The 23,078-nt window shown below is 39.8% G+C and overlaps 1 protein-coding gene across 22 annotated transcripts in view; it reads left to right on the top strand.

Annotated features, from left to right (window-relative positions):
* Positions 1-23,078, top strand: part of PDE8B (phosphodiesterase 8B) — a 348,583-nt gene that overhangs the window by 300,833 nt on the left and 24,672 nt on the right. The gene's annotated exons all lie outside the window — the stretch shown is intronic.

Raw genomic sequence — 23,078 nt, 5'->3', positions numbered from 1 at the left:
TCTAAGCCTCATCTCTGTTGATGCCCAATTTCTCACCTGATGGCCCCCCTGCAACTGTGCCTGTCTTAGGTTGTTCCTCCCTTGAGGAATCTTACCCGTCTCTGGCTAACCAGTCATCTTCCGGGGCCATACAGGGAAATGTAAAGTCGGTAAGTGAGAGAGAAGCAATATTCTTTGAAAAGGTTAGCTTTTTACTTCTATGCAGATTTATGCCCTGTGGCTTCTATGCCCAGCATTTGTCTTGAGGTATCTTTACCACTTGGAAGAATTATTCGATATGAGGCAAGAATTCTACTTAAGGGTTGTAATTAGGAAGGAAGAAGAAAAGCTATAGAAGTAGCAGGCGGAAGAAAACATGGGAAGATTGATTATTTCTTTGACATACTTCTTGTAGAGTAATATAAGCATATATAGGTTTTAAACTACTAATTAAATTGCATACACCCATTAACATAATAGGAATACAGCTACATAACCAAAGCAGACCTACAATTACCAGCCATCTCCAGTTAAACCAAAAAAACCAGTTAGGCACCATAGGCATTTGTGAAAACTTATCACTGATATGATGGATATTGTCTAACTGAATTCGAATAGTTTGAGAAAAATCAGACAAGTAAAAACAACCCATTCCTGGGAACTGTTCACATCCCATATGCTCTTTTAACAGTAAATAGTCTATAGTCACAAGATTTTGGGGCACTGCAACTTACACTTCTCCTAATTCTTCGTTGAGTTCTGACAGTATAGATCCACTCAAATTTGTTGTTTTACTGTATGCACAGGTCAGCTTAGATATCTCCTTCTTCATTCCAATGGCAAGTCCAGGAACTGGTGGGATGAATGCAGCTACAACTGCAACAGCGCAGTTGAAGTTTTTTGATGATCATCTTCTGGAATGACTCTTCCAGAGGATGTTGATGTTGGAAGTTCTTCTTCATATCGTATCTTAATTCGTTTTCTGGGTAGCCAAATTAGGCTCTGTATAAACACAAACAAACCCTTTGCCCACACTTTGATATGCTCTTTATACCATTGTGAAGAACTTATTGGAGATCACCACACAGGAACTGCTTTTTTTTTTTTAAGAGAAAGGAATATTATCAGAAAAATGTATTCCCAAAGCTGATCATCTGACACCCTTTAAATGATCAAAATTAAGGATATTTAAAGCATGCATTAATAGTTGATTTACAGTTAGTTTTATCCTATCAGGGAGTAATCTCCCTTTTCTGTCTTTTTTTTTATCATTAATCTACAAATACATGAAGAATATTATGTTTACTAGGCTCTCCCCTATACCAGGTCCCTCCCAAAAACCCCTTTACAGTCACTGTCCATCAGCATAGCAAAATGTTGTAGAGTCACTACTTGTCTTCTCTTTGTTGTACAGCCCTCTCCTTTATCCCACCCCCCATTATGCATGCTAATCATGATACCCCCTTTCTTCTCCCCCCCCTTATCCCTCCCTACCCACCCATCCTCCCCAGTCCCTTTCCCTTTGGTACCTGTTAGTCCATTCTTGGTTTCTGGGATTCTGCTGCTGTTTGTTCCTTCAGTTTTTCCTTTGTTCTTATACTCCACATATGAGTGAAATCATTTGGTATTTCTCTTTCTCTGCTTGGCTTATTTCACTGAGCATAATACCCTCTAGCTCCATCCATGTTGTTGCAAATGGTAGGATTTGTTTTCTTCTTATGGCTGAGTAATATTCCATTGTGTATATGTACCACATCTTCTTTAACCATTCATCTACTGATGGACACTTAGGTTGCTTCCAATTCTTGGCTATTGTAAATAGCGCTGAGATAAACATAGGGGTGCATCTGTCTTTTTCAAACTGGAGTTCTGCGTTCTTAGGGTAAATTCCGAGGAGTGGAATTCCTGGGTCAAATGGTAAGTCTATTTTGAGCATTTTGAGGAACCTCGATACTGCTTTCCACAATGGTTGAACTAATTTACATTGCCACCAGCAGTGTAGGAGGGTTCCCCTTTCTCCACAGCCTCGCCAACATTTGTTGTTTGTCTTTTGGATGGCAGCCATCCTTACTGGTGTGAGGTGATACCTCATTGTGGTTTTAATTTGCATTTCTCTGATAATTAGCGATGTGGAGCATCTTTTCATGTGTCTGTTGGCCATCTGTATTTCTTTTTTGGAGAACTGTCTGTTCAGTTCCTCTGCCCATTTTTTAATTGGGTTATTTGGTTTTTTTTGTTCAGGTGGGTGAGCTCTTTATATATTTTGGACGTCAAGCCTTTATCAGATCTGTCATTTACAAATATATTCTCCCATACTGTAGGGTACCTTTTTGTTCTATTGATGGTGTCTTCTGTTGTACAGAAGCTTTTCAGCTTAATGTAGTCCCACTTGTTCATTTTTGCTATTGTTTTCCTTGCCCGGGGAGATTTATTCAAGAAGAAGTCACTCATGTTTATGTCTAAGAGGTTTTTGCCTAGGTTTTTTTCCAAGAGTTTAATGGTTTCATGACTTACATTCAGGTCTTTGATCCATTTTGAATTTACTTTTGTATATGGGGTTAGACAATGGTCTAGTTTCATTCTCCGACATGTAGCTGTCCAGTTTTGCCAGCACCATCTGTTGAAGGGACTGTCATTTTGCCATTGTATGTCCATGGCTCTTTTATCAAATATTAATTGACCATATATGTTTGGGTTAATGTCTGGAGTCTCTAATCTGTTCCACTGGTCTGTGGCTCTGTTCTTGTGCCAGTACCAAATTGTCTTGATTACTATGGCTTTGTAATAGAGCTTGAAGTTGGGGAGTGAGATCCCCCCTACTTTATTTTTCTTTCTCAGAATTGCTTTGGCTATTCGGGGTCTTTGGTGTTTCCATATGAATTTTTGAATTCTTTGTTCCAGTTCATTGAAGAATGTTGCTGGTAGTTTCATAGGGATTGCATCAAATCTGTATATTGCTTTGGGAAAGATGGCCATTTTGACAATATTAATTGTTCCTAGCCACGAGCATGGGATGAGTTTCCATTTGTTAGTGTCCCCTTTAATTTCTCTTAAGAGTGATTTGTAGTTTTCAGGGTATAGGTCTTTCACTTCCTTGGTTAGGTTTATTCCTAGGTATTTTATTTTTTTTAATGCAATTGTGAATGGAGTTCTTTTCCTGATTTCTCTTTCTATTGGTTCATTGTTAATATATAGGAAAGCCACAGATTTCTGTGTGTTAATTTTGTATCCTGCAACTTTGCTGTATTCCAATATCAGTTCTAGTAGTTTTGGAGTGGAGTCTTTAGGGTTTTTTATGTACAATATCATGTCATCTGCAAATAGTGACAGTTTAACTTCTTCTTTACCAATCTGGATTCCTTGTATTTCTTTGTTTTGTCTGATTGCTGTGGCTAGGACCTCCAGTAGTATGTTAAATAGCAGTGGGGAGAGTGGGCATCTCTGTCTAGTTCCCAATCTCAGAGGAAAAGCTTTCAGCTTCTCGCTGTTCTGTATAATGTTGGCTGTGGTTTTGTCATATATGGCCTTTATTATGTTGAGGTGCTTGCCCTTATACCCATTTTGCTGAGAGTTTTTATCATGAATGGGTGTTGAATTTTGTCAAATGCTTTTTCAGCATCTATGGAGATGATCATGTGGTTTTTGTCTTTCTTTTTGTTGATGTGGTGGATGATGTTGATGGATTTTCGAATGTTGTGCCATCCTTGCATCCCTGGGATGAATCCCACTTGGTCATGGTGTATGATCCTTTTGATGTATTTTTGAATTCGCTTTGCTAATATTTTATTGAGTATTTTTGCATCTACATTCATCAGGGATATTGGTCTGTAATTTTCTTTTTTTGTAGTGTGTTTGCCTGGTTTTGGTATTAGGGTGATTTTGGCTTCATAGAATGAGTTTGGGAGTATTCCCTCCTCCTCTATTTTTTGGAACACTTTAAGGAGAATGGGTATTTTGCCTTCTCTGTGTGTCTGATAAAATTTCGAGGTAAATCCGTCCGATCCCGGGGGTTTTGTTCTTGGGTAGTATTTTGATTATCATTTCAATTTCTTTGCTCTTAATTGGTTTCTTTAACTTTTGTGTTTCTTCCTTGGTCAGTCTTGGGAGGTTGTATTTTTCTAGGAAGTTGTCCATTTCTTCTAGGTTTTCTAGCTTGTTGGCATATAGGTTTTCATAGTAGTCTTTAATAATTCTTTGTATTTCTGTGGAGTCTGTTGTGATTTTTCCGTTCTCATTTCTGATTATGTTGATTTGTGTTGATTCTTTTTTTCTCTTTATAAGTTTGGCTAGAGGCTTATCTATTTTGTTTATTTTCTCAAAGAACCAGCTCTTGGTTTCATTGACTTTTGCTATTGTTTTATTCTTCTCAATTTTGTTTATTTCTTCTCTGATCTTCATTGTGTCCCTCCTTCTGCTGACTTTAGGCCTCATTTGTTCTTCTTTTTCCAGTTTCGATAATTGTGATGTTAGACTATTCATTTGGGATTGTTCTTCCTTCTTCAAGTGTGCCTGGATCGCTATATGCTTTCCTCTTAAGACTGCTTTTGCTGCGTCCCACAGAAGTTGGGGCTTTGTGTTGTTGTTGTCATTTGTTTCCATATATTCCTTGATCTCTATTTTAATTTGTTCATTGATCCATTGATTATTTAGTAGCATGTTGTTAAGCCTCCATGTGTTTGTGAGCCTTTTTGTTTTCTTTGTAGAATTTATTTCTAGTTTTATTCCTTTGTGGTCTGAAAAATTGGTTGGTAGAATTTCAATATTTTGGAATTTACTGAGGCGTTTTTTGTGGGCTAGTATGTGGTCTATTCTGGAGAATGTTCCATGTGCACTTGAGAAGAATGTATATCCTGTTGCTTTTGGATGTAGAGTTCTATAGATGTCTATTAGGTCCATCTGTTCTACTGTGTTGTTCAGTGCCTCCGTGTCCTTACTTATTTTCTTCCCAGTGGATCTATTCTTTGGGGTGAGTGGCATGTTGAAGTCTCCTAAAATGAATGCATTGCAGTCTATTTCCCTCTTTAGTTCTGTTAGAATTTGTTTCACAAATGCTGGTGCTCCTGTGTTGGGTGCATATATATTTAGAATGGTTATATCCTCTTGTTGGACTGAGCCCTTTATCATTATGTAATGTCCTTCTTTATCTCTTGTTACTTTCTTTGTTTTGAAGTCTATTTTGTCTGATATTAGTACTGCAACCCCTGCTTTCTTCTCTCTGTTGTTTTCCTGAAACATGTTTTTCCATCCCTTGACTTTTAGTCTGTGCATGTCTTTCGGTTTGAGGTGAGTTTCTTGTAAGCAGCATATAGATGGGTCTTGCTTTTTTATCCATTCTATTACTCTGTGTCTTTTGATTGGTGCATTAAGTCCATTTACATTTAGGGTGACTATTGAAAGATATGTACTTATTACCATTGCAGGCTTTAAATTTGTGGTTACCAAAGGTTCAAGGTTAGCCTCTTTAGTATCTTACCGCCTAACTTAGCTCACTTATTGAGCTGTTATATACACTGTCTGGAGATTCTTTTCTTCTCTCCCTTCTTATTCCTCCTCCTCCATTCTTCATATGTTGGGTGTTTTGTTCTGTGCTCTTTTAGGAGTGCTCCCATCTAGAGCAGTCCCTGTAAGAGGCCCTGTAGAGGTGATTTGTGGGAGGCAAATTCCCTCAACTTTTGCTTGTCTGGGAATTGTTTAATCCCACCATCATATTTAAATGATAGTCGTGCTGGATACAGTATCCTTGGTTCAAGGCCCTTCTGTTTCATTGCATTAAATATATCATGCCATTCTCTTCTGGCCTTTAAGGTTTCTGTCGAGAAGTCTGATGATAGCCTGATGGGTTTTCCTTTATAGGTGACCTTTTTCTCTCTAGCTGCCTTTAAAACTCTTTCATTGTCCTTGATCCTTGCCATTTTAATTATTATGTGTCTTGGTGTTGTCCTCCTTGGATCCTTTCTGTTGGCGGTTCTTTGTATTTCCGTGGTCTGTTCGATTATTTCCTCCCCCAGTTTGAGGAAGTTTTCAGCAATTATTTCTTCAAAGACACTTTCTATCCCTTTTTCTCTCTCTTCTTCTTCTGGTACCCCTATAATACAGATATTGTTCCTTTTGGATCAGTCACACAGTTCTCTTAATATTGTTTCATTCCTGGAGATCCTTTTATCTCTATGTCAGCTTCTATGTGTTCCTGTTCCCTGGTTTCTGTTCATCAATGGCCTCTTGCATCTTATCCATTCTGCTTATAAATCCTTCCAGGGTTTGTTTCACTTCTGTAATCTCCTTCCTTGCATCTGTGATCTCCCTCTGGACTTCATCCCTTACCTCTTGCATATTTCTCTGCATCTCTGTCAGCATGTTTATGATTTTTATTTTGAATTCTTTTTCAGGAAGACTGGTTAGGTCTGTCTCCTTCTCTGGTGTTGTCTCTATGATCTTGGTTTGCCTGTAATTTTGCCTTTTCATGGTGATAGAAATAGTTTGCAGAGCTGGGATGAGTGACAGTTGGAAGAACTTCCCTTCTTGTTGGTTTGTGGCTTTCCTCTCCCCTTTCGTGAGGCGCTGGGTTCTCGCAGGTGTGGGTGTGGTCTGGATGTTGTTCTGTATCCTCTGGTCTCTATTCTGGAAAGAGTTGTCTTTGTTATATTTTCATAAGTATATGTGGTTTTGGGAGGAGATTTCTGCTGCTCTACTCATGCTACCATCTTGGCTCCACCTGAATGATTCTTTATATTTTCTGTCTCTTTGTTGTGGTTCTCACTCAGTCCATCCACTCTTATCTCAAGCCTGGTGAGTATCTTTATAACCATTACTTTTAACTCTTTTTGAAGTAAATTGCTTAACTTTGTTTCATTTAGTTCTTGCTCTGTTTTGTCATGTTCTTATGTTTCATGCTTATTCCTGTGTATCCTCATAATGTTTGACTTCCTGTGTTTCTGTAAGTTAGGTGAAAGGGCTATCCTTCCCAGTCTTGAAGGTATCACCTTGTGTAGGAAGGTCCCCTTGGTACACTATATGTGTCTGGCAGTTTTGGCTGGCTGACTGGAGGCCTAGTGGGCATGGAGTGGGGTGTACCAGCCCTTGGACTCCCCAAAGTCTTGTGTTGTCAGATGGTGCCTCACTGGCAGGGCAGTCAGTGTCAAGGGGGTACAATCTGGGGAGCTCCTGGCTGGGCAGTGGGCTTGGGCCTCTCTGGCTGAATGACTGGGGGCTAACAAGCACAGCACAAGGTCTCCTGGGTGGGTGCTAGTTGGAGCCACACCAATGAACAATTGGTGGTGGATGGATGCAGTCTGGGGGTGTCCTGGGTTGGTACTGAGCTGGAATTGTGTAAACAGGGCAGCCAGGGATGGGAGCAGTGCAGGCAGGGTGAATTCACATGAATGTCATGCTAGTACCACCCTGGTGAGACTGCTGGATCTCTGACTGGTGTGTTTGGGGTGGGAGGGGCACCGGAGGCCACCTCTATGACCTCTGGAGCTGGTATGCTCACCCCTGACCCTACCCCTGTCCACACTATCAAAGTGTGTGGGGAACATAAATAGTGGTGTTCACCCTACTCCTGTCACTAGTAGTACCCAGGGGTGGGGAAACATAAACAATATTGCACACCCTGCCCCTATCTGTACCAGCAGTGCAGTGTACCTGTCTCAGTGATCCAGAATGACTTGTTACCTGGACAGGACCAAAACTTTAAGAAAAAGTATTCAAATTTTAAATTTAGGTTTCCAGCTGCTTTTTGGTGGGAATTTCAGATATGTTTTTCTGGTACATCTTCAGCATAATACTACCAGAGTCTATACAACTGAAAAGCTAGGGTAGAGGAAATAAAACTCCATATCTTTGCTTAGAGTGAGAATATACCTCGTGACTGTATTTGATGCCATCTGTTCCTATCTCCCTATCATCAGCCAAGTCATCCCCCAAAATTCAGTCTCCCTGTAGTGTCCTCCTGCAGCTAGCCTGTCTTTACTAACTCCACTCATAGCCATTAATGACTTGAAGGAGAAGTTAATTACAGCCTTCTAGCCATGATGCTGCTGCTCGGGCTTGAGTGGCATTTTTAGTGTGTCTGGAAAGGAAAACAATCTGTCCATATTTAATGGGATTTGTATGCTTTTTAAAAATTATGAATGCTTCTTGATTCATCCATCTTACCACCCTTTTCCAGGGCAGAGGAACATTGTTTAATACCCATCTTGTGCCTTCATTCCTATGGGAGCATTTCTAAACCTAATTAGGTTAATGGTCTCATTTACTAGTATTTCTTAACAGGTGGCATAGGCTCTCAGACTGGCAGGCTGGGACCAGAAATGGTTGCTGTGCTCCAAGGAGTGACACAGAAGTGAGAGGCACAGACAGTGCAGTGCTGTGCAGAGAGAATTAGTAGATCTTAATGGCAGCTGGGAGCTGTGTCAAACACTCTGCTGAGTGTGGCCCATCCATCTGACCCACGAGGAAACAAGCTTAAAAGACGGCTGGCTGCTGGCTGGTGAGTGTTACTCCTACAGCCTCTCCAGCTGATGCAGTGTTGCCCCACCCCAGTCCTCTCCCCTGAAGCCAGGATATGTGGGGGGCTAAGGATGGGCACATTGCTTATGACTCTGTTTCCCAGACTTCAGTCACTCCTGGGCCTTGACTGTTTCCATATCCAGGCACCACCTGACCTATGCATATTTAATATTTTTCCTTAGAAAGAGTCACTTAAAAAAATGATAACACCACAGTAATCACTACCATAAAATGAAATCCTAGTCACTGGCCATAATAGAAGGTAACAGGACATAAAGATATAATAAGAAAACATTCAATGTTCTTAAATTCTAGACAGCCACTGCCGTTGGCTGAACTCTTAGACTGAGACTCCACTCCTTGGAAAACAGTAGGTGTTAAAGATGCCAGCACCAGCCCGAGGCTTTCTTGATAGTCTCAGAAGGCTTAGAAAAGCATTGACAGACAAATGACTTGTTCAAGGTTATTTACAGTCAGGCTTTGGAATGCCCTAAACTTACCTTTTAAACCCCTTGGCATCCCACCCCTTGCAAAATACTATCTTTGGCACATCTGAACCCATTTTCTAAGAGTATCTTTTGTTCTCTGTCACATCCCCAATGCCTAGCACATTGCCTGGCACATAGTATATGCTCAACAAACACTTAATGAATAAATTCATTATGACAGTTCGTGTTTTTTGTCATCCCCCCACCATTAGTTAGTAAATCCCTTGAAAGCAAGGACTAGGTGCTAACCATCTCTGTCTCACAGGCCCAATAAGTATTTCTTAGGTTGAATGAGATGAGATCAATTAGAGATGCCGTTTTTCTCCTGGGAGGTGGTCACAAAATATACACAAAGATTCTACTGAAAGCATTTTCAGAGCCTAAGGTCACACACCATGGCGAAGCTGTCTCACTCTGCTGTCCTCTCATTAGTACTGATTTTCCCTGTGCTGTTCCTGCCTCTGCATTAGTGTTCAGAGTGACTGATTTATGAAACGAAAGTCCTGCTGATTGCTTCTGTCTATGCTAATCGCAGTACAAATGAAGCCCTGGTGTCATTAAGTAGTTTAATGACTCCCTGTTGAGTGCTAGTGTAACAGGAGTGGGAAAATGTTAGATCTTTGTAATTTCTTCATTCTCTTGACAAAATCTCCCAGGCATATGAGTTAATACATAAAAGTGTTTAGCAGAAGTGCCATCAGTTATTGACAGTTCTTTAAGAAAAAGAAATTTTAAGCAAAATGAAATTTCTTTGAGGCTATTTATATATGTTTTTCTTTATAACTAAACAATGAAGACACAGGCTGGAGGAGTGACAGCATAAAACAAACAGAAATGTACTGCTCATGTGTAAATCACCCACCAGAGCGTACATACCACATATGCTCAATGTTTGCACTAAAGGAAATGATTTCTGTAAACTAAAATCAGTCCTGAAAAAGTAAGAATTATGAACATCATTAAATCCAGATTCTCAACAAACAGGACACACCTATCAAAGAGAAGGCAAAGGGAACCAGCATTATCTGGGTTCCCACTGTGGGCTAGAACAGTGGTTGTCAATGTGCGGCCAGTGGATCAGCAGCCTTAGCCTCACAATGAACTTATTAGAAACACAGCCTCTCAGGCCTGACCCAGATCATCCGAAACAGAAATTATGGGGGCAGAGCCCAGCCATGTGGTTTACCCAAGTCTTCCAGGTGAGTCTGACATAAAGACCAGCTTGTGAGCTACCAGGATAGATATTTTGCACACATTATTTCATCTGATCCTCACTGATCCTAGAAAGTAAGCATTGGTCCCTATTTACCTATAAGGAAACTGAGACTGTAGCTCATAGATTTATACAACTAGAAATGGAGATATCAAAAGATCTGTTGGCAAGCCTATGATTTTTCCATTTGAGTAAGTGTTTTCCAAACTGTAATGTGTAATCAAATCACCTGGAGATTAAATGTTAAAATGTACATTATGATTCAGTAAGTCTGGAGTGAGCCTCAGAGTTGGTAGTTTTGTTTTATTTTTTTAAATTGAAGTATAGTTGACATTCCATTATAATAGTTTCAGGTGTACAACAGTGATTCAACATTTATAAACTTACAAAATCCTCACCATGGTAAGTGTATTTAGCATCTGTCACCATATCAAGTTATTACAATATTATTGACTATATTCCCCATTCTGTAGTTGTCATCTCCATGACCTATTCATTTTATAACTGGAAATTTTTACCTGTTGATCCCCTTCACTTATTTTGCCTGATTATTAGTGGTGTTATTGATTATTAGTGGTGTTAAGCATCTTTTCATGTGTCTGTTGGCCACCTGTATGTCTTCTTTGGGAAATTAGATTATTTGTGGATTTTTTTTAGTGTTGAGTTGTATGAGTTCTTTATATATTTTTGATATCAACCCCTTTTCAGATTTATCATTTGTGAATATATTTCCCCACTTAGTAGGTTACCTTTTACTGATGGCTTCCTTCACTGTGCAGAAGTTGTTTAGTTTGATATAGTCCCACTTATTTATTTTGCTTTTGTCTTCCTTACCCAGAAAAAAACTTTTATAATCAATATCCAAGAGTTTATTGACTATGAATTCTTCTAGGAGTTTTATGGTTGCAGATCTTATATTGAGGTTTTTAATCAATTTCAATTTTATTTTTGTATATGGTATAAAACAATGATCCAATTTCATTCTTTTGCATGTGGCTGTCCAGTTTTCCAACACCATTTACTGAACAGACTATCTTTCTCCATTGCATATTCTTGCCTCCTTGGTTGTAGATTAATTGACTAATTGACCACATAGATGTGGGTTTGTTTCTGGGCTCTCTATTCAACTCCATTGATCAATGCATCTGTTTTTGTGCTGGTTTCCTTCTGGTATTTTTTTTTAAGTGTCATTGCTATACAATCTTATGGTTTCACATAAACAACACAGTGGTTTCAACATCTGTTTTTATTATTATTGTTTTGTAGTATAGTTTGAAATTAGGAAGCATGATATCCCCATCTTTGTTCCTCTTACTTAAGCTTGCTTTGGTTAATCCAGTCCTTTTGTGGTTCTGTACAAATTTTAGGATTATTTTCTCTAGTTCTGAAAAACAATGTTATTTGTATCTTGATAGGGATTACATTGAATCTGTAGGTTGATTTGGGTACTATGAACATTTTAACAACATTCTTGTAGCTCACGAGCATGATATATCTTTCTATTTATTTGTTTCAGTTTCTTTCATCAGTGTCTTGGTTTTCAGAGTACAGATCTTTCACCTTATTGGTTAGATTTATTCCTAGATATTTTATTATTTTTGATGCAATTAAAAGTGGAATTTTTTTCTTCATTTCTCTTTCTGTCAGGTTGTTATTAGTGTATAGAAATAGCATATTTCTGTATGTTGACTTTGTATCTTGTGACTTTACTGAATTCATTTATTACTTCTAATAAGTTTTTGGTAGAATCATTAGGGTTTTGTATATAGTTATCAAGTAGTCTGCAAATAGTGACAATGTTCTGTTTCTTTACCAGTTTGGATACCTTTTATTTCCTTTCCTATCTGATTGTCATGGCTAGGACTTTCAGGATTATGCTGAGTAAGAGTGGTGAGAGTGGGCATCCTTTTCTTATTCCTGGTCTTAGAGGAAAAGTTTTCTGCTTTTTGCCACTGAGTATGATGTTAGCTCTAGATTTGTCATAAATGCCCTTTATTATGTTGAGGTATATTCCCTCTATATCCACTCTGTTGAGTTTATTATGAATGGATGCTGATATTTGTCAAATGACTTTTCTGCATCCATGGAGGTTATCATATGGTTTTTATCCTTCCTTTTGTTAATGTGGTGTATCACACTGATTTGTGGATATTGAACCCCCCTTTCATCCCTGTAATATATCCCACTGGATGATGGTGAATGATCCTTTTAATGTATTTTTTAATTCAGTTTGCTAATATTTTGTTGAAGATTTTTGTGTCTATGTTCATTAGGGATATTCTATAATTTTCTTTTTTTGTAGTGTCTGTCTGATTTTGGTATCTGCATAATGCTGGCCTTATAGAATGAATTGGAAGCAGTCCTTCAACTTCTATTTTTTGGAGTAGTTTGATAAGGATCAGTATTAGCTCTTATTTAAATGTTTAGTAGAAGCACTTGTAAAGCCATCTGGTCCTAGACTTTTGTTTGTTGGGAGTTTTTTTTTATTATTTATTCAACTTTGTTACTAACTTTAAACTAGTCAGTTCATATTTTCTACTTTTTTCTGGTTCTTTCTTAGAAGATTGTTTGTTTCTAGGAATTTATCCATTTCTTCTAAGGCTGTCCATTTTGATGGCATATTATTTTTTGTAAAAGCTACCTAGAACACTTTGAATTTATGTGGTATTGGTTGTAACTTGTCCTCTTTTATTTCAGATTTTATTTATTTGAGTCCTCTTTGATTTTCTTGATGAGTCTGGCTAAATAAAGGTTTATCAATTTTGTTTATCTTTTCAAAGAACGAGCTCTTAGTTTCATTGATATTTTCCATTGTTTTCTTAGTCTCTACTTCATTTATTTCTGCTTTGACCTCTATTATTTCCCTCACTCTACAAACTTTGGGCTTTGTTCCTTTCCTAGTTCCTTTAGGTATAGGTTGGATTGTTTGATATTTCTCTTGTTTCTTAAAGTAGGTCTGTATTGCTATAAACTTCCATCTTAGAACTGCTTTTGCTATGACCCAAATATTTTGAACCATTGTGTTTTTGTTTTTGTTTGTCTCCATATATTTTTTTTATTTCTTCATTGTCCCATTGGTTGTTTAGTAGTATGTTAGTCTCCACATGTTTGTGTTTTCTCCAGTTTTTTTTTTCTTGTGTTTGATTTCTAGTTTCATACCTTTGTGGTCTGAAAAGATACAATTTTGACCTCCTAGATTTATTGGCACTTTTTTTGTGGCCTATCATGATATATCCTGGAGATCATTCCATTTGCACTGGAAAAGAATGAGTATTCTGCTGATTTTGAATGGAATGTTCTGTATATATCTGTTAAGTTCATGTTGTCTAATGTTGTCATTCAAATCCTCTGTTTCTGTCTGAATGACCTATCTATTACTGTTTGTGGGGTGTTAAAGTCCCATACTATTATTGTATTATTGTCAATTTCTCCTTTTATGCCTGTTAATATTTGCTTCACATATTAGGTGCTCCTCTGTTGGGTACATAGATATTTACAATTGCTTTATCTTCTTGTTGGATTGATCCCTTTATCATTGTGTAATGCCCTCCTTTGTCTCTTGTTACATTTTTGTGTTGGAAACTATTTTGTCTGTTACAGGTATAGCTACCCCAGCTTTTGGGGTCTTCCATTTGTGTGGCATTTTTTTTCATCTCTTCACTTTGTGACTTTTGGTCTGAAGTGAGTCTCTTGTAGGCAGCATATACATGGGTCTTGTTTTTTCTTCTATGCATTCAGCCATCTGTTGTCTTTCAAATGGAGTATCTAGTCAATTCACATTTAAAGTAATTATTGATATGTATGTACTTATTGCCATTTTGTTAAGCATTTTCTGGTTGTTTCTTCATTCTTCTCTTTTCTTTTCTCTTGCTCTCTTCCCTTGTGAACTGATGACTTTTAGTGTTGGATTGGATTCCTTTAGTATGGTTGGATTCCTTTGTCTCTGATTTTTGTGTATGTAGTATAGATTTTTGGTTTTTGGTTACCATGAGGTTCATATGTAGTATCCTATATATAGCAGTCTATATTAGATTAATGGTTGCTTAAGTTTGAACACCTCCTAAAAGCACTACTTTGTTATTATTCCTACCACATTTTATGATGTAATTTACATCTTTTTGTGTATTCCCTGACTATGTGTGTATAGTTGATTTTACTATTTAGGTCTTTTGAACTTCATACCAGCTTTATAAGTGATTGCTCTGTATGTTAGTGGTGATGAACTCCTTTAACTGATGTTTATTATGGAAGTTGTTCATCATTCCTTCAGTTCTGAATGACAATCTTGCCAGGTAGTGTATTCTCAGTTGTAGGTTTTTTGTAGTCAGCACTTCTGATATATCATGCCTCTGCCTCTGGCTTGTCAAGTTTCTTCCAAAATACCAACTGAGAGCCTTTTGGGGTTTCCTTTGTGTAACTAGTTGCCCTTCCCTTTCTGCTTTTAAGATTCTTTATCTTTAATATTTGCCATTTTAGCTATGATGTGTCTTGGTGTTGACCTCCTTGGGTTCATCTTGTTTGGGGCTCTCTGTGCTTTCTGGACTTGCATGTCTGTTTCCCTCCCCATATTAAGGAAGTCTTGCACCATTATTTCTTCAAATAAGCTTTCTGTCTTTCCTTTTTCTACTGTCCTTCTGGTACCCCTATTATGTGAATGTTGTTCCCCTTGTAGTTGTTGCAGAGATCTCTTAACATCTTCTCTTTTTTTTATAATTTTTTCTTTCTGCTAGTCAGCTTAGTTGCTTTCCATACCCTGTCTTCCAGATCACTGATCTATTTTATGCATCCTCTAATCTGCTCTTGATTCCTTGTAGTATATTTTTTATTCAATTATTGTTTTCTTCATATCTGACTGGTTCTTTTTGATATATTCTCTTTGTTGAAGTTCTCAGAGTTCATCCACTTCTATTCCATCCAGTGGGTATCTTTGTATATGACCATTACTTTGAATTCTTCATCAGGTAGGTAGATCGCTTATCTCCATTTGTTTTAGCAGTTTTTCTGGTGTTCTCATTCATTCTTTCATTTGGAATATATTCCTCTGCCTCCTCATTTTGTTTCACTGTCTTGCCAATGGGTTTCAGCCCCTGGCAAGTTCACTGTGGATTCAATGTGACCAAAGAAATTGACAGCAAAACATTCTTTGGGGTGAAAGGGTTTATTACCCAGCTGTTTTCCCGGCGGTAGGTCTACCACTAGTGTCTCTGCCTCCACCCAGACCACTGGGCCAAGCTCTCCGTATAGCACAATAATAGCCTAGCAACAGGCCAGTTACATCATCAAGTAGTTTAAGTTCAGTGAGGATCCTGGCCATAGGAACCCCAACTTCCCCACATTCACTTTCCATGCTTGTTCCTGTGTGTTAAGGAGGCCAGTTATGCCCTCTGTTCTTGAAAGCAGTGGCTTTGTGTAACAGGCATCCTGTGGTGCCTGTTGCCTGGTTTGCAAGTTTCACCCCCAATGTGGCAGAAAGGCTCAGCTGTAGCCCCTGCTGGTACTGAGGGGGGTGGGGCCAGCCATGGCCAACCGGACAGCTGCATGTGTGCTGGTGGGTGGGGCTAACCTCTCCCCTCCTCAGCATGGCAGTCAGTCTGTAGGAGTTGCCTGCCAGCTGAGGGAGGTGGGTGGGGAGGACCAAGTCAGCAGGCAACACTGCGGGCAGGGCAAGTGGATCAGGAACAGTAGGTGAAGAGTGTAGAACTGGCTCCTGCAAGCATCCAGCCAGCTTGGCTGAAGGATGGCAAGAAAAATGGCACCTGCCCGCACTTCCACTTCCCGAGAAAGCTCCTGCAGATCCCCACCTCTCCAGCATACGTTCCAAAGTTAATCAATAAATCTCTTTTACGTATAACTGAGGCACTTTGCAAACTGCCATTTCTGTGTTGGGCCTCAGACACACGAACACTACAGGAGTGAAGACACGGCCCCCACAGCTCTCCTAGATTAAGCCCTGCTGATTTTCCAGGGCACCTGGAGTTAAGCCCTGCTGATTTTCAAAAGCAGACATTATGGGAGCTCGTCTTAGTGACAGGGAAGACCCCCAAGACCAGGTGTGCCGGGCGTGGGACTTCATCCCCTCACCCCTCTGCACCCCACTCGCTCCTGCTCATGGGCTGGTCCGGGGAAAGGTTTGGATCCTGATCACAGCTCTGCCCCTCTGACCCTTCTCAGTATATCCTTCTCTTTGATGTCAGCTGTGGAAGGTCTGTCCTGCAGTCTTCGGGTGTTTTCAGAGTGAGCTGTCTTACATGTAGCCGCTGCCTTGGTGTGTACGTGGGAGGAGATCATGGTGACCTTCCCAGAATTCCCTCCTGACGGTTGGCCATTTTAACAAGCTCCCAGGCGTTGCCAATGTTGCTGGTACTCTGAGTAGGGAGGACTCCGGAATTTCAGCGGATCCCCAGACCTGCAGCTTCAGCCTCATCTGGGAACTCATTAAAGGTCCAAATTATAGGCCTGGCTCAGACCTAATGAGTCAGAAACTCTGGGGGCCCAGAGACCTGTTTTAACAAGGCCTTCAGGTGATTCTGATTCATGCTGAAGTTTAGAACCACTATCATATTTCCACATTAGAAAATTCAGTGTTTGCTAGGCATGAAGCAAAGTGGTGGTTACATTGTAGTTATCTGAAGCTCATTAAAAGAGAAACTGGACAAAGGAAAAAAATAAAATATTTAAGACTGAATGGTAGTTTGTGTTAAGTATTTTTCCATGAGAAAAGAATACAAAAATGATTATCACTAGGCTTCATAATCAGAGTACTTGTCTGTGAAGGCTCTTGCAAATGCATGTTGAATATAGGGGTCAGTGGGCACTAACACTGAGGTAAGAGAGATTTTGACCAACCTGCTGGATCTGGCATTGCACAGGACAGGAGTGCTTAAATTTTTCCAAGAGACTATTTAACAGTGAAGGATATATATATGTATCTATGCTTGTTGGGCATACAGCAAATTACCCAAAACAATAGCTCAGGATTTTTCTTTTTAATCTTGTGTAATCTTAAAAATTTGTATGCATTTTGATTTATAGCAAACCGATGCATGTTGCTTTGATATAAGTAACATTTTAAATCACCATCAAGATAAAAGGGGAGAGATGATGTTGTGTTGACTCTGTTAGACCCATAAAATTACTTGAAGAGATTTGGTACCAAATACCAAGATATGCATCCATGCAGTTTCTCCTCTATCTTAGTGCTGCAGTATTTCAAGAACCCTGACTCAGAATACATGAAAACAGTGGCACCAGCTTGCCCGTGGTTTTAGGAGGTGTGTGAAGGTAATCATTGAGGAGAAGGCATGAAGGAGGTGTTTTTCTCCCCAGTGTTTGGGAAACATTTGAGGTTTTTTTGCTGTTTGGGTGGGAGTTTTGAGAAGTACTTTCAAGTGGTTTTTTAAAAGAGAGCAGACAGGAAAGATCTTTGATCTGTGTATTTACCTTTGGAGTAAATACAAAGAATTTTCAGTAATGAAAGATAATCCAAGAAATTCTGTATTCTACCACTCACACTGTCGTTTTCATCACATGTAAATGAAGGGACTCCAGTGACTCAGCTCTGGCTGTGGACTCTGTCACTCAGCACTCAAATGCTGCTTCTTCACAGATCTTGTCATTACTCGAAGGCATTCAGTTTTGTTGTGAAGTTGTTGATCAAGAATGTTCAATCTCTAAAAAAATGATTGCATAATACATCAACTTTGTAAACCACACTGATTTAAGAGGACAGGGCTTTTCTTCATCTTAACCAGGTTTTTACCCCTTTTCATAATATTTGGGGTGGGGGAGACATAGAAACAACCAGACAATATAAAGCCTGAGTTTGAAAACTTGATCAGAAGTGTCCTCAAGCAAAGCCAGCCAGCACTTCTATATAATCAAAAACTACTTCAAATTCACTCCCCATTTTATTACAGATGTGTGTATGGATATGAACAATCTTTGGTTTTTAAATAATATCTACCATTTGTATTGTTCCATTGAATATACTGAGAAGCATACAAAGACTCTGTCAGGTGAGCGGAACAGGTTCAGGTAAGAGGATGCATTCAGGTATTATTCCAAAGCCTTTATCTGTTACCATCAGACCAGCTCTTTTGTCTCTCATAGATTTGGCACTATCAGAACACATGGGTGTAATTTTTAGTCAATACAATACTTGTTTATTTTCAAAAACACATTTTATGAAAAAATTCCTTATCAGTGTTTTACTGTGAAACATTGGAAATTAATGGCTTTAGAGACATCATTATTCAATGAAGACCAGTATGTTGGCCAAATCATTAATCACAGCATTTTCATTGCAAGTATAAGGTAAAGAACCTGACTAATCTCAGTCTCCTATGGACTCATATTTATTGAGCTCCGATGTGCCAGGTACCATGTTAGCACTCAGTACACAAAGGTGATCAAATGAAACACAACCCCTGCTTAATTGGAACTTATATTTTGGAAAGAGAACAATCAAATAAGTACAGAATTACAAAGTCTAATAAATGCAATAAAGGAAAGGTCCTTTGAGAACACAACAGAAAGACTTGACCTTATGAGGACTGGGATGCACAGGAAGCACCTGGCAGGGTTTCCTTGGGGAAATCACCTCTTCACTAAGATCTGGAGGACAAATAGGCCAGGGGAAGAGAGTGTATTGGGAAGCTGCCTGGGCAGAGGAGCCACATGTGCAAAGGCCCTGAGGTAGTAAAGAGCATGGGAAAATTAAAGGGATAGAAAGGAGGCCAATGTGGCCTGCAAGCTGACAGTCCCCAACAGAGTGGCAGGCGCCAGGCTGCACTGCAGAGCCTCATAGCCAGGCTGTCATATGGGGCTGATCCTAAGACCAATGGCAAGTTTTAGGAGAGGACTGACAGGATTAAATGTACAGTTTTGCAAGATTACACCAGCTGAAGAGTTGAGAATAGGCTGGGCCAGGGGGTATTGCTGGGTTCAGATGAGGGCTGATGGTAGCCTGCGCTCTGGCAATGGAGACGTGAAGTGGGTGATCCCCAGAGGTATTTGGAGGGCGATTTTACAGGATTTGATGATGGACTAGAAATGGGAATGAGAGAAAAGGAAAATCAATGATGACCCCCCAGACCCACCTGCAAGGATATCTGGTGATTTTAACTGTGACTGAGGTCTCTTACGTCTTTGTCATCAGTAATGACAAAAGCAGACTCAAATTTTTCTGCCAAATGCTATTAACAGTTCTATGGTGGTTCTGAAATAAGTGTTGAAGGACGTATGTTGTACATATTTGCTTTCTTGTTACCATAATGATCCTGGCCTTGACTCATTTTAATTGCTAAAAAAGTCTCATGATTTTTCATTTAAAAAGAAAGGTTGATTTTACCATATCATATTATGAGGAGTGTTTTCATTGTTATTTCTTGGAGTTTTTCTTCCATAAGAGATATCAGAATTTATTTATACTGTATAACTTATAAAATCAATCAATAAAATGATTGAAATCAATGTATTAAATAGTTACCAAGGTAAACCTTACACTGCTAAGACTGACCAGCTGCTGTGAACAACTCCTCAACTATGGCTTGCGGAAGAACATCATCTTCGTGGCCTGGCTTCTGGCAGAAAGTCCTGGGGACCATGACATGTCACTCACCTCACTCAATTTCAGGCTGTTCTCAATTTCCTTCAACTTGTTTATCTTCACAGATTTTGAAATTCTATTTCAGACTTCCAATTTTTAGCCATCAATCTAAATTCTCAGTTGCACATATAGTTTTCCCAACATTTTATTATGAAAGTTTTCAAATATAAAGAAGAGTTAGAAGAACTGTAAGTAAACATGCACAAACCCACCACCTAGGTTCTATAATCAACATTTTGTTTAACTGTATATCTGTTCTATATACTCCTCAATTCATCCATCAGTTCACCTTTGGTAGATTTTAAACTTAAGTTGCAAACATCAGGACATTTCACCCCTTGGTACTTTAGCATACATGTTATTAACTAGAGTTTAATATTTGTTTTCAGGTTTTTTTCTTTTTTTAAATAAAAAAAAACCTGTTTTAAGGTTTTTTTCTTTTTTTAAATATAGTGAAATGCACAAATCTTAAGTATAGCATTCCTTGAGTTTTGACAAATGCATATACCTCTGTAACCCAGACCTGATCAAGATGCCAGGCCTTACCCTCCCAAAAGTTCCCTCCTGCCTTTTCTCGGTTATCCCTGCTTCCACTTCTATCCTTTCCAACTGAGGCCCCACTGCTCTGAGTTATTTGACCATACATTAGTGTCATCTGTTCTAGGGCTTCATACAGGGTCTATTATTTTGTGTTTGGCTTCTTTCACTCATTATAATGTTGTGAGGTTTATCCATGTTGTATGTATCAGTAATTTTTTCCTTTTTCCTTTTTATTGCTCAACAGTATTGCATTGCATCCATCTACCATTGTATTTCCTTGTTGATGAACTTCTGGGATGTTTTCTCATTTGGGGCTCCTTTAAACATTCTTAGACAAGTCTTTCTATGAATATATTCTTTCATTTCTCTTGGGTGAATACTCAGGAGTGGAACTGAATGTTGGGGAGCTGGGTCATGGGGTAGGTGCAAGTTTAACGGTCTAAGAAACCACCAGACATTTTTTCATAGTGGTTGCCCAGTTTTACCCTGCCTCCAGCAGTGTGTGGCAGCTCCAGCTGTTGTATATTCTTGACAAAATTTCATTTTAGTTTTAGACATTCTGTTGGATGGGTAGAGAAAATTTAATTTTTAAATGATTATTCTTTAAGAAGAAAATAATAAAATGTCCCTTAAATCATCATATACATACAGAATTTGTAGTGCTTTTTAAACAGCCAAACATGATCAGGTGCTTGTAAACAAAGCATTGAGCACAAGGAGAGTAATATTTGTGGGAACCTATGGTATTGTAATTAAAAGTTTGACATGAATTTTTTCTCCCCAAAACAAGCTGTGAGCTTCCAAGGACTTGCTAAAAAATCCCAGCTTTGAGCTCTGGCAGGAGAGACACAGGCCAAGGCCAGCAGCATGCGCACTGCAGAAGCTTGGCGCTAAAGCCTGTGGGTTCCCCAGGACACACAGTATAAAAATTCCAGTCAGTAATGCACGCGGACACAGTCTACCCTTGAAGCTTTCTTTTACAAAAGAAAAAACAAAAAACTACACTCTGGAGGGATTGGCTGACACCAGGGACATTGAATTATAATTTCCTTGCTTTAGCATGCGTGTGATAAAACCTCTCACATAAACCCTCTTACTTAAACTTTCCTCAAAATTTCAAAGAAAATTATGTTTCAAACAGATGTCCTGCACAGACCCAGGGTCTGATGTCCTCAGACCTGTTTAACAAGCCTGGGCCTCCCCTCCTGGGGCCTCACTCTAGAGAGCAGTGGGACAAACAAGATGTGGCTTTAGGGCCAGAGGAAGCTGAGAAATCAGGCTGTGCCGCACTAGCTGTGAGACTCTGGCGACTCCCTTACCCAACACAGCCTTCTTCCTCTGCCGAGGGTGGTGTGATGACTGGGCTGTGAATGTAAAGTCGCCAGCACATGGCCAGGCCCTCTCTCCTCTGCCCCACCCCCGCAGGTGCCTGGGCCCCTGAGACCCCCTGGCTACCGGCCGGATGACAGGGCCACTCATTCCCGGTTTATTTCCTCAAAGTGCTTGACTGAACATTATAAGGAAATGGTTTTAGTGGAATCATTCTTACCAAGTTGTAAATGACTAGTGGATTCAGACATCCAAGGAGAAAATTTGAAGTCTAAGAAGTTTTCATCCAAGTGGCTCCTTAGCTGTAAAGAGGGTATTCAGAAGAGGCACACAGTCTGTAGACACATGCTGATAAGACCTAGCTCTGCTGGGGGTGCCAGGTGAAAGGTCCCCAGGTGCTGGGGGACCAGGGTAAAGGCCCTCAGGTGTTGCTCTTGCCACAGAGAATCAGAAGTGGATCCCAGGCAGCAGACGCTGACACAGCCAGCCCTGCCAAGCCTGCCTTGGAAGCCCGTGACAGTAGGCAGAGGGGTACTGCCAGTGCTGTGGGTCAGGGCAGAGAAGCAGATTCAGGGGCTGCGGGGCTGGAGAGCATGCGGTGTGTTCCGCTCAGAAAGGGCCAAAGGAATGTGGGGAAAGACAGACCAGAACCACCCCAGCCAATGCCTGGTGCTTCTGTCCCCTCATCCCTCTTCTCAAGGGGCTGGGGCATATTTTCATCCCAAAGCCAGGTGGGTTGTGCCTCTTGTACCTTGGGCTTCATCTGGTTCCCCCCCGACAGAACACAAAGCCCTTGACCCTCCCAGGAGCACCACAGTGCCATGGGCTGGCCTGTGAGGGCCAACAGAAGACAAGAAAGGGATTTTGTGTGTAACCTGGAGCCACGGGACTCTGGTCCACAGGACAGATGTACTGTGATTCAGAGGGCAAAGCTAGGTATTTAAAAATCACCTGTTTTGAGCCAAAGCTGATTGAGAAAAGAACATGCAAGGCAAAAGCACCGACTCGGTGTGGTGTCAGAGATGCACACTGCGCTCGCAGCTTTGTAGCAAATGGTCTTTGCAGAGGAAAAACATTAGATAGTTGTTCACAGAAGAAATAAAAAGGCCTCATAATTGTGGGATAAATGAGTCACAGCCCTTGGGCACAGTAAGACCAAGAACTCACGCAGGCTAGCCATGTAATTGTTTCTTTAGTTACGTGGAATGAACTGTTCAAATAATTCATAGAAAACCCTAATTTTAATACTTCAATTTTACATGATTATTTTTCAGTGGTTCAGTCAAGCTGGACCATTTTACCTGTATCTGATACATAGGAACTTCTAGCTGTTGCATGCTGCTAAGCCATCCTAACCTTCCTTCACGTACAGTCCTACACACTCACCTGTTCTTGTTTCTCAGCATAACTGACC

This window comes from Manis javanica, chromosome 1 (genome assembly GCF_040802235.1).
Source record: "Manis javanica isolate MJ-LG chromosome 1, MJ_LKY, whole genome shotgun sequence".
Lineage (NCBI taxonomy): Eukaryota > Metazoa > Chordata > Mammalia > Pholidota > Manidae > Manis > Manis javanica.
Note: the sequence above shows the minus strand (reverse complement) of the source record. Positions and strands in the feature narration are given on the sequence as shown.